At 43.9% G+C, this 12,231-nt stretch overlaps 1 non-coding gene across 1 annotated transcript; it reads left to right on the top strand.

The window, feature by feature from the left end:
• Positions 1 to 2,812: 2,812 nt before the first annotated feature.
• Positions 2,813 to 2,885, top strand: TRNAG-CCC (transfer RNA glycine (anticodon CCC)). Its single transcript has one exon. It is a non-coding gene; the product is annotated as a tRNA-Gly (tRNA).
• The last annotated feature ends 9,346 nt before the right edge of the window (positions 2,886 to 12,231 follow it).

The raw sequence follows: 12,231 nt of genomic DNA, 5'->3' as shown, positions 1-12,231 counted from the left end.
GCAGAGAAAGACAAATATCATATGATATCACTTATATGTAGAGTCTAAAAAAAACAACGATACAAATGAACTTACATACAAAACAGAAATAGACCCACAGAAACAGAAAGGAAACTTATGGTTACCAAAGAGGAAAAGGGAAAGGGGGGGATAAGTTAGGAGTTAGGGGTTAACATATACACACTACTACGTATAAAACAGATAACCAACAAGGATTTACTGTGTAGCACAGGGAACTCTACTCACTATTTTGTAATAACCTATAAGGGAAAAGAATCTGAAAAAGAATTTATATATAAAACTGAATCACTTGATTGCCATATATACATTACTAATAAGAAAAAAATATCAAATTGTACGCTTTCAATATATGCAGTTTATTGTATGTCAATTGTATCTCAATAAAGCTTCTTAAAGAAAAAAAAAACTGAATCACTTTGCTGTACACCTGAAACTAAAATAACATTGCAAATCAACTAGACTTCAATAAAAAAATAAAATTAAAAAGTTTATGTAGATATTCAGCCCCCAAGGAGGTGGAATGTGACTCTACAAACCATAGTTTTTAAATTATGCATGTTTTTTATCAAAATATATGTAATGAAAAATAAATTCACTGGTAATATAGAATAAAGGTCTTGCAATTTTTTTTAATTTCTTTTTTCTGAAGGGAAAGGAATTAAAATACAGGAAATGAAAGTGCTGTTGAGGTATTTGGGAATTCAAAGGCCTTTTGTGTTACCAAATATGTTATGACTCTTTCTTAAACTTTTTTGGATCCAAGAAGATCATTATGCTAGAGGAAGTATTTGGTGAAGGGTTTAGAAATTGTAAACGTAATTAGGCCCATGATTTATAAACTGGGAAAAATGGTGTAACTTCAAGTATGTAAATTCCTACCTGAGAGGCAGTATGGGAAATAGATAAAACTGAGATTCTGTTTCTTGTTCTGCTCTCTTTAATTAAAAATTCTTTTTCATATGCTGACTTTCAGCTGTTGCTTAAAAACAAAGAATAAAGGCATTAACCCTCAGGGTTTCCGGCTTGCCTAGGAGGAGGATACTAAAAGTCAAAACATCTAAGAGGGCAGAATATTTTCACATAAACAGTGCTGAAGACAAGCAGGGAAATGACCATTTCCTTTCCTTCTGTTTAGGCAGACCCTATTTCCTGTTATCCGCTCCGCAAAGCGCTCCCTGCCTCTGAAAGCTGATTCGGAAGTTACAAGAGGTTGTTACTGCTGTTGCTGTTGTTGTTTTCTAAAAGATTTTTGGAGACAAAAAATATATGTATTTGTCCCATGGGAGTAAGTAATGTATTTGGTATTTTGGTGTTTTTTAATTAGTTAATTAATTTTTATTTTTTTAGAGCGTGGCAAGATACAAACAACTAAAATTCACCTTTTTAACCATTTTTAATTATGATTCAGTGGCATCAGTTACACTCACATTGTTGTGCAGTTATCACCATCACCCATCTCCAGAACCCTTTCATCATCCAAACTCTGCACCCATTAAATAATAACTCCATTTCCCCCTCCCTCGTGCCAGGTAATTTCTATTCTACTTTCAGTTCTATGAGCTGATTATTCCAGGTAACTCATATAAATGAAACTGCAATATTTGTCCTTTTGTGACTGGCTTATTTCACTTAGCATAATGTCCTGTTAAAAATAAGACACCAAGGGTGGGGGGGGAGCCAAGGGAGGGAGGGAATACGGGGATATGTGTATAAAAACAGATGATTGAACTTGGTGTACCCCAAAAAAATAATTAAAAAAAAAAAAAAGACACCAAGGGACTTCCCTGGTGGTGCAGTGGTTAAGAATCCACCTGCCAATGCAGGGGACATAGGTTCGATCCCTGCCCCAGGAAGATACCACATGCCAAGGAGCAACTAAGCCCGTGCACCACAACTATTGAGCCTGAGCTCTAGTGCCAGTGAGCCACAACTATTGAGCCATGTGCCACAACTACTGAAGCCCACACACCTAGAGCGCATGCTCCGCAACAAGAGAAGCCACCACAGTGAGGAGCCCTTGCACCACAATGAAGAGGAGCCCACACTCACCATAAGTGTGCAGCAATGAAGACCCAACACAGCAAATAAATAAATAAGAATCCGCCTGCCAATGCAGGGGACATGGGTTCAATCCCTGGTCACAGAAGATCCCACATGTCACAGAGCAACTAAGCCTGTGCACCACAACTACTGAGCCCTCGTGCTGCAACTACTGAAGCCCGCATGCCTAGAGCCCGTGCTCCACAACAAGAGAAGCCACCACAATGAGAAGCCCATGCACTTCAAGGAAGAGTAGCCCCTGCTCACCACTACTAGAGAAAGCCCGTGCACAGTAATGAAGACCCAACACAACCAAAAATAAATAAATAAATCTTTAAAAAAAAAAAAAGGACACCAAGCCCCAACTGGAGTCACTGATGCTAAGCCCTGATGCTAATTAAATCACCAAATCAAGACTTAATTACAGCTTGGCCTCCTTCAGAAATGGAATCTTAAATTAGTCAATCAGTCCTCAGCTGCTCAGCACTGGTGAGGTCACCTGCCTGATAGATCCTGCCTTCCCCTGAAAAGAAGTGACCTTGCCAAAACCAATCTGCTTTTTGCCCTACTAACTTCTCATTCCTGCTCACTTCTCCTATAAAAGTCTTTCATTTTGTACAGCTCCTCAGAGCTCTTTTAATCTGCTAGATTGGATGTTCCCTGATGCATAAATCCTTGAATAAAACCAAGAAGATCTTTACAAGTTACTCAGTTGAATTTGGTTTTCTAACAATCTTCCAGGTTTGGGACTTCCCTGGTGGTCCAGTGGTTAAGACGCTGCACTCCCAATGCAGGGGGCCTAGGTTTGATCCCTGGTCAGGGAACTAGATCCCGCGTGTGGCAAGTAAGACCCAGCGCAGCCAAATAAATAAATAAATATTAAAAAAACAAAAACGGTCTTCAGGGTTCAACTATGTTGTAGCAAGTGTCAGACTATCCTTCCTTTTCAAGGTTGGATAATATTCCATTGTGTGAATAGATCCCTTTTGTTTACCCATTCACCTGGCAATGAACATTTGAATTGTTTCTGTCTTTTGGCTATTGTGAATAATACTGTATGAACAGCATTCATGAGTCCCCTCTTTCAATTCTTTTGGGTATATACTCAGGAGTGAGAATTCTAGATGACATGTATTTGGTTTTGAATTTTTATTTTAAGGCTTGAATCTGTTTTTGAAAAAACAATTAGCATGAAATTTGTGTGCCAGGTGTGAATGGGGGAAACATTTTGTAATCAAGCTTCCTTCCCTCTGTGACTGTGGATGTCCAGAGCTCAACCACGTGATACCTGACATCTGGACACTGGAACCACCTCCAGATACACCCTGTGTTAAAGCCAGACCATAACGATGGCTACAAGGCCCTGCCTGAACTCCCCGCCGACCCCTTACCTCCCAGACCTTATCTAGTGCTCTCTCCTCCATCCCTGCCCCTAAAGCCCCGGCCTCTGGCCTGTGAGAGGACCAGGAACATCCCAGACACACTCACCTCTCAGGTGAACCTGCCCCTTACCTTCTTCAGGTCTTTACTCAATTGTCCCCTGAGGATGATGCTTTCCCTGGACACTTGTATCTCTTGGGACTTCCCTGGCGGTCCAGTGGTTAAGATTCTGCACTTCCACGGCAGGGGGCACAAGTTTGAAACCTGGTCGGGGAACTAAGATCCTGCATGTCAGGCCATATGGCCAAAAAAATAAAAATAAAAATAAAATATCTCCCCCTCTCTCTCACACACACCCTGCCCCCCCAGCTTTGCCTATTCTCCTTCCTTTCTTGCTTTATTTTTGTTCATGGTGCTTACCACATTTAACGTATTATTTTTAGCTTCTTTTTAAAAAAATTCTAGAATTTACAATTTTCAGAAGGTTCACATACATGATTTCACATAATGCCATAATAACCCTTTTTTAATCCTATACCCCTATATTGTTTTACCCCCCTTTCCTCTCCGCACGGGTAACCACTAGTATTTTACTATTATCTGTTAGTCTGCTTCTTTTCTGTTTTATTTACTAGTTTGTTGTGTTTTTTAGATTTCCACATATAAATGATATTACACAGTATTTGTCTCTCTCTGACTTATTTCACTTAACATAGTGGCCTCCAAGTCCATCCATGTTGCTGCAAATGACAAAATTTCATTCTTTATTCCACTGTATATATATACACCACATCTTCTTTATCCATTCATCTATTGATGGAGACTCAGGTTGCTTCCATACCTCGGCAATTGTAAATAATGCTCCTATCAACATTGGGGTGTATGTACCCTCTAGAATTAGTGCTTTCGTTTTTTTTTGGATATTAACATACTATTTTTTAATGTTTATTTTTATTTATTTATTGGCTGCATTGGGTCTTTGTTGCTGCACACAAGCTTTCTCTAGTTTCAGTGAGTGGGGGCTACTTTTCATTGCAGTGCGCGGGCTCCTCATTGCAGTGTCTTCTCTTGTTGCAGAGCATGGGCTCTAGGCGTGCAGGCTTCAGTAGCTGTGGCACATGGGCTCAATAGTTGTGGCGCAAGGCCTTAGTTGCTCCATGGCATGTGGGATCTTCCTGGACCAGGGATTGAACCCATGTCCCCTGCATTGGCAGGCGGGTTCTTAACCGCTGTGCCACCTAGGAAGTTCCTAACATACTATTTTAAAAATCTATTTTATTTATTGTCTCCATCTCCCAATAGAATGTCAGCTCCATGAAGGCAAGGCTTCTGTCCGTTTTTGTTCACTACTATATCCTGGTGTCTACAAAATCATCTGATGCATAGGAGGTGTTGGAGACTGTGTAGCTGTAACTGTGGTTAGCTTGGGAAGAAAATGAAGAAGTACACAGCAGTGGCCCAATTTAATTAGGATGGTATTCCACCTAGAGAGGACTGAATAGTGGCCCCAAAAGATAGGTCCATGTCCTAACCCCCAGAACCTGTGAATATGACCTTACTTAGAAAAAGGGTCTTTGCAAATGTAATTAGGTTTAGAGAGAAGCCTACATCAAAGGACAGATGTCCTTATAAGAGAAAGGTAGAGGGAGGGATTTCCCTGGTGGTCCAGTGGTTGAGACTTCTCCTTCCAATGCAGGAGGTACAGATTCCATCCCTGATTGGGGAAGCTAAGATTCTACATGCCTCCCGACCAAAAAAAAAAAAGGCAAAAACTTAAAACAGAAGCACTATTGTAACAAATTCAATAAAGACTTTAAAAATGGTCCACATCAAAAAAAAAAAATCTTTAAAAGAGAAAGGCAGAGGGAGAGCTGAAGCAGAGACACAGGGAGAAGATGTGAAAACAGAGGCAGAGACTGGAACAGGACCTCAGCAAGGCAAGGCACTCTGAGGAGTGCAGCAGTCAGCAGAAGCCAGGAGAGAGGCTTGCAGGGGATTCTTCCTGAGAGCCTCCAGGAAACAACCTGCAGACACCTCGATTCCAGACTTCTGCCCTCCAGGACTGTGACAAAATAAATTTCTGTTATTTTAGGCCACCCGGTTTGTGGTAATTTGTTATGGCAGCCCCAGGAGATGAATACATCCTCCATCTAGCTCCATCTAGCCTTTTTTTTTTTTTTTTGGCCACACTGGGCAGCGTGTGGGATCTTAATTTCCTGACCAAGGATCGAACCTGTGCTCCATGCAGTGGAAGGGCAGAGTCCTAACCACTGAACCACCAGGCAACGCCCAAATACATCCTCCATAGTTGTAGCTAATATTCACTCTTCTAACTGTGTCTGTAGGAGGACAAAGAAATGCATCTTTATATATTGCCTGCTCCTTTGCAGTGCTATGTGAAAAAAAAAAGATACTGATATAGATACAGATACAGATGCTGATATAGATACAGATACAGATACAGATATGACAAACAATACCAGGGAAGCCAGACCCCAGATCCTGAGCTAGAAGTAACCTGTGTTGTCAATTCCTGGCCCTTCTCCATTTCAGGAGCCAGATGACAGAAGCTCAGGAAATGTCCTGCCTACTGCACTCATAATAGCTAATGTAGTCATCGTAACTTTGGCTAACATTCACTGAGCATTTACTACGTGCCTGGTGCTGTGGTTTACGATATTAATTCACTCAGTGGGCACAGACATATAAGGGAGAGAGTAGTAGTATCCATATTTTGCAGGGGAGGAAACCAAATCATGGAGAAGTTCAATTTTTTTTTTTCAGGACAAAGTTTAATGTTCACTTCCATGTCTTTTTTTTTTAATAAATTTATTTATTTATTTATTTATTTATTTATTATTTTATTGGCTGTGTTGGGTCTTTTTTGCTGTGCCCGGGCTTCCTTTTTAGTTGCGGTGAGTGGGGGCTCTTCGTTGTGGCGCACGGGCTCCTCATTGCCGTGGCTTCTCTTGTTGCAGACCTCAGGCTCTAAGCACGTGGGCTTCAGTAGTTGCAGCACATGGGCTCAATAGTTGTGGCTTAGGGGCTCTAAAGCGCAGGCTGAATAGTTGTGGCACATGGGCTTAGTTGCTCCGCGGCATGTGGGATCTTCCTGGAGCAGGGATCAAACCCGTGTCTCCTGCATTGGCAGGCAGATTCTCAACCACTGCACCACCTAGGAAGCCCCACTTCCATGTCTTTTTGTATCTCTTTTACTTCTACTTACTTCTTCAGTACTTTTGCAGCACTTACTATATTTGGAACATTTTTTTAGTGCTTGGGGTTCAGCAGCAACAAGATAGACAAGTTCTGTGCCTACATTAGGAAGTTTATATTCAAATTTGGAAAGAAATTTAGTGAAGAATACCATTTTAGATCATTTCTTCAAGGTCACCCAGAAAATCAGGGATGAGGCATGAACCCAGGCAGGCTCTCTCCAGAGTCTGGAGTGTTAAAAAACAAAATCCAACCAAGTCAATTTGAAGCTCTAATGGCTTTAATAGGCGTTTCACTCATTAGGCAGCATCCTGTCCGCCAGCCAGAAGGGTGGGCACTCCACAGGATTGTACAGAAATGGAAGGTTTTTATAAGGAGGGTGGGGCAGGGGAGTTATCAGCAAAAGAAAAGAAAGGATTGTTTTCAGTCCAGGACATTCTTTTTTGGGGAAAGGGAAAGGCAAGGGTTTGGTTTCAGTTTTTTTTTTGGTGTTTGGTTGGTTTTTTTGGCTGCACTTCAACCAGGGATCAAACCTGTGCCCTCTGCAGTGGAAGCCCGGGAGTCCTAACCATTGGACAACCAGGACTCCCGGAGGCAAGGGTTTTATCATGCAGATCACCTCTTCTTCCTCTGGGGAACAGAGAAGTCCCACATGACTGATAACTTCCTTGGTGCTGACCAGAAAATTCCAGACTGTTTGGTTAAGATCACATTTCTGGGGAAGGTCAAAACTGCAATTAGGCTAGGTATTAAATCTGGGTTTGGTATCATGGGCATTTAGCACCAGTGACACCATTTTGGTCCTTTGGTTTTCTTTTTAACAGGGGCTTAGCAAGCATGCCACCCAGAAGACAGGGCTCCTGCTGCCACCTGTTAGAACTGATCTCACGTGACAGTCCCAGGACCCCATCCAGGGGAAGGATGAACTGTGTTGGGGAGGTGATTGGATGGTGGCAGCAAGACCAATAGCTCATCCTGATCATCCTCCAAACAGACTCTCCAGGCTCTGGGTGGAGCTGAAATTCTGCTTCTACTCTGATAAGCTGAATTCAGACCCTCCCTCTTTCCTCTGGCCCTCTGGGTTTTTATGGTGTTGAAAATGAAAACACTTTTTGATGTACACATATTTTAATGGAGCTAAGAGAGGAACAAATGGAGAGTATGAGGAGGAAAAAGGAAGACAATCCTTGGTACCTATGGCTCCTGGAAATGCAATGTTTTTCAAACCTTTGAAATAAAGATGAGCAGAGTTGCCCAGCTTACCGCCCATCCCCTCTGATGAGGAGCAGAAGCGCCCCTGGGATTGGGTGTAGCATTTTAAACTAAGGGTTTCCAGGCTTCTGTGAGGTCCTGCTGGCCAGCTCATCTAGGTGGGTCAAGCTCATGCCTAGCACAGGCGGCAGTCCGCTACTGTCCCAGCCCAGTAAAACATGGGGCACTGGTCAGGAAGAGGATCTCCCCAAGGACTGGTGCAGCCTGCCCATAGGTGCACAAGAAAATAGTGAAACCGTGCATCTCAGATTGGGACTTGAACCCACGTGCTGGGACTTGAATCCAGCTAAACTCAGACTGGGACTCGAACTGACGTGGCTGGGAGTTGAACCCGGCCAAAACCCTGATTGGGGCTTGAACCCACATGCTGGGACTCAAACCTGGCCAAAACCCAAGATCTTCCAACTGAGGTTACACACATGGTTTCAGAACTTAATGAAGCTCAGGTTCTTGATGGCTCATCACAGGAAGAATTCAGTGAGAGACAAAGTGATAGGTAAGAAGTTTATTTAGAGATTTATTTAGAGAGCATGAGGGCCAGCTCAGGAGGTGAGAAAAGCCCCAGGGTATGGGGGTTGTCCGTTTTTGCAAGGGTCGGTAATTTCATAGGCTAATGAATGGGCGGAGTATTCCAGAATTGGGTCACGGCCCACTTTTGGACCCTCATGGTCCACCTTGGAGCTGTCATGGCACCTGGAAGGTGACTTGTCCGCCATCTTGGACCCATTTGGTTCTGATCAGTTTATGTTTTGTCCTTGGGCTATGTCATTCTTTCAAAGGTTGTGCCCTGCCCCCTTGCCTCCTGTTTCAATAGGTCTCTGTCCCTCAGGACAGGAACCTAAGGTCATCATACAATTCCAGATATGAGCTGGTTCTACCTGGAAGCCCATTTTCCCATTGGCGTGGATGCAGCCTGGATGCATATGCTCATCCCTGCCCCAGTCCTTTCTGATGTCCCTAAAACAGGAGGAGGCGGTCAGGGCACAACCTTGAAAAGAATGACACGGCCACTGGATATGACATTAACTGGTTGGAACCAACTAGGCCCAAGATGGCGGAAGATTCGACTTCCAGTGGACCTTGAGCCTCAGTATACAGCCCATCGTGATAATATATGAGCACAGGCTAAATGACACACCCACAGGCACCAGGACAGCTCCAAGGCCGACCATAAAAGGCAAAGAGTGGGCGGTGGCCCAATTCCTGGAAATCTTCGCCCCTTCTCCTAAATAGCTGGAATCATCCTCCCGCTCATTAGCCTATGAAATTACCCAGCCCATAAAAACTAACCACCCCATATTTCAGGGCCTCTCGCCCTCTGAGATGGTCCTACTCCACGGAGTGTGTTTCTCGCTTGGCCACTCTCACTTTCTGTGACAACTCTATGCCCTGGGGCCACTAGTCTTCTGAGACAGATTGCTTTATGTCTATGGAATGTGTATCTCTCTAAATAAATCCACTTCTTTTTTTTTTTCTCCTTTTGGCTGCACCGTTGGCAGGATCTTAGTTCCCTGACCAGGGATCACATTCAGGCCCCGTGTGGTGGAAGGCAGACTCCTAACCACTGGGCCACCAGGAAATTCCCTCTTTTTTTTTTTTCTTTTTAAATAGATTCACTTCTTACCTCTCACTTTGTCTCTCACTGAATTCTTTCTGCAACGAGACATAAAGAACCTGAGCTTCATTAAATCCTGAGACCAGGTGTGTGATCTCAGTTGAAAGACAGTAGGGCCACAACTACTGAAGCCTGCGTGCCTAGAGGCCGTGCTCCACAAAAGAGCCCCTTTGATGAGAAGCCCGAACACTGCAACAAAGAGTAGCTTGGGCTCCGAAGACCCAACACAGCCAATAAACAAATAAAATGTCAAAAAAAAAAGAAGACAATGGGGGACATCCCTGGCAGCCCAGTGGCTAAGAATCTGCACTTCCGCTGCAGGGTGTGCGGCTTACATCCCTGGTGGGAGAACTAAGGTCCCGCATGCTGTGTGGTGCGGTCAAAAAAATAAATAAGTAAAATAAAAGACAGCTGGTTCGTCTCAATCTGGGTTCTGGCCAGGTTCGAGTCCTGGCCTGTGGGTTCCAGTCCCACCCTAAGGGGCATGGTTTCATCCCTACTGCCGGTTCTGGCCCTGCCCCTGCCCTGGACGTCAGCCCTGCTCCCATGATCTGACTAACTTGGCACCTCTGGTTTACTCTTTCTCTTTCCCATGGACACTATGACACTTTGTGACCTTGTGATTAAATATATATTTGGTCTTTGCTCATTTCTGGCACAGAGATCCTAAAACCCTTGGAATTTCCTTAGTGATAGGAGTGATAATATTTATAACAAACCCCTTTCAACCACACCTGCGTTTATGTTAATGAGCTGAGTTTTGGAAAGCACCTAAGGATGGGGGCTGGTTACCAGGGGAACCAACCACGTGGGTGGTGACAGGGTTAGTCTCCTGGGGGAGGGGAGAGAGCCTGGAGGTTGGACCAGTCCCCAATGGCCAATGATTTTCTCAAGCATGATTTAATGTAATGAAGTCACCCTAAAAACCCAAGAGGACAGGGTTCAGAGAGATTCCAGGGATAGAAGCTCTGAGCCCTCTCCCCATAAACTGCCCTAGGCATCTCTTCCATCCGGCTGTTCCTGAGTTATATGCTTTGATAATAAATCGGTGATCTAGTAAGTAAAATCTTTGAGTTCTGGGAGCTGCTTTAACAATTTAAAGGAACCCAAGGAGGAGGGCGTTGGAACCTCTGATCTATGGTTGGTTGGTCAGAAGCACGAGTGACAGGGTGGGCTTGGGACTAGGAGTGGGGACTGAGCCTTTAACTTGTGGGACCAGGTAGATGGTGTCAGAATTGAGTTGGGTTGTAGGACATCCAGCGGGTGTCTGAGAATTGCTTGGTGGCATGAGGAAAACCCACACACAGGGGAATTGGTACTAGAATCATTTAATACCTTCACCCGTGGGCTCAGTCTCCTGTTCACCTGACCTGCCTTCAGCCACCAGGATTCCAGAGAAACCAGCTACATGCCAGCTGGGGCTGGACTGGCTCTCTAGGATGGGGACTTCACACATGATGCCTGAGGGCCCTTAGAGCTCACCTAGCTCACGGGGATGGCGTCTTTTTGTCCCTTTTGCATGGGATGGTAGGCATGGCCCTGTGCTGTGCAACCAGCACCCCCCAAAAGGGGGCTTATTCTGGGATGAACTGTACCCTCTCCAAATTCATATGCTTGTCGTGGTCTGAGCGTAGGTTGGAAAAGAATTTCCAGATACAAAGCATTTCAGAAGAGAGTGAGTTTATTGAAAACAAAGAGCAGAGTTTAGTGAGGGGTGCTGTAAAGACAGTGGGACGACTTCCTGGCAGAGGGGAGAGCTGACTCTTTTTGTGGGCTTGCAGCCAACTTTTATAACCCCAAGACAAGGAAAATTCCTGCTAAGAAAATGGTGTTAATTGATGGGTCAGTGAGCCATAAGGTAAAAATTATGATTAGGTGATAGGCTAGGGTCTTATATGGTGAATACTTTCCCTAATATGTGGTCAGGTTATTGGCTAGCCCAAGTTATGAGTTAAAGATCCCCATGGGGGTTGAGTTAACTGGGGAATTTGGTTGCTATGTGGGTTGGGTTAACTTTGGAATTTTGTCTTGTGACTTTGGTATGGAGCTCCACAATGATGAAGTTGTAACCCCAGTATCTCAGAACATAACTGTAATTGGTGATAGGGTTTTAAAAGAAGTAATGTAAGGTCAAATGAGTCAAATGGGAGGGACTTTATCTGATCTGACTGACGTCCTTATAAGAAGAGATTAGGACACAGACACACACAGAAGGAAGACCATGTGAGGACACAGGGAGAAGACAGCCAGGCATTTACAAGCCCAGGAAAGAGGCCCTCAGAAGAGACCAGCCCTGCTGACAACTTGATCTTGAACCTGTGGCCTCCAGAACCGGAAGAAATAAATTCCTGTCATTGAAGTCATTCAGTCTGTGGGGCTTAGTTATGGCCGACCTGGCAAACAAACACAGAACTTTTGCATCTCTCCTTGTCCCAGTCTCTTCTGGGGCCGTTTGTCCTGAACCATTGTGCATCTGTCTCCCCTCCACATTCCTAGTAAATGACTTTGCTCATTTCCTGCCCGTGGCTTTATTTCAACCTTGCTTCTAGATCAGTACCTGGTACCTAACCCACACTCAATAAATGCCTTTTATTTATTTATTAAAAAAGTTTTATTGGAGTATAGTTGACTTAAAAATGTTGTATTAGTTTCTGCTGTATAGCAAGGGAGTCAGTTATACATATACA

This window comes from Hippopotamus amphibius, chromosome 10 (genome assembly GCF_030028045.1).
Source record: "Hippopotamus amphibius kiboko isolate mHipAmp2 chromosome 10, mHipAmp2.hap2, whole genome shotgun sequence".
In the NCBI taxonomy this organism is placed as follows: Eukaryota; Metazoa; Chordata; class Mammalia; order Artiodactyla; family Hippopotamidae; genus Hippopotamus; species Hippopotamus amphibius.
The sequence above is the reverse complement of the archived record's forward strand: the minus strand, read 5'-3'. Positions and strand labels throughout refer to the sequence as shown.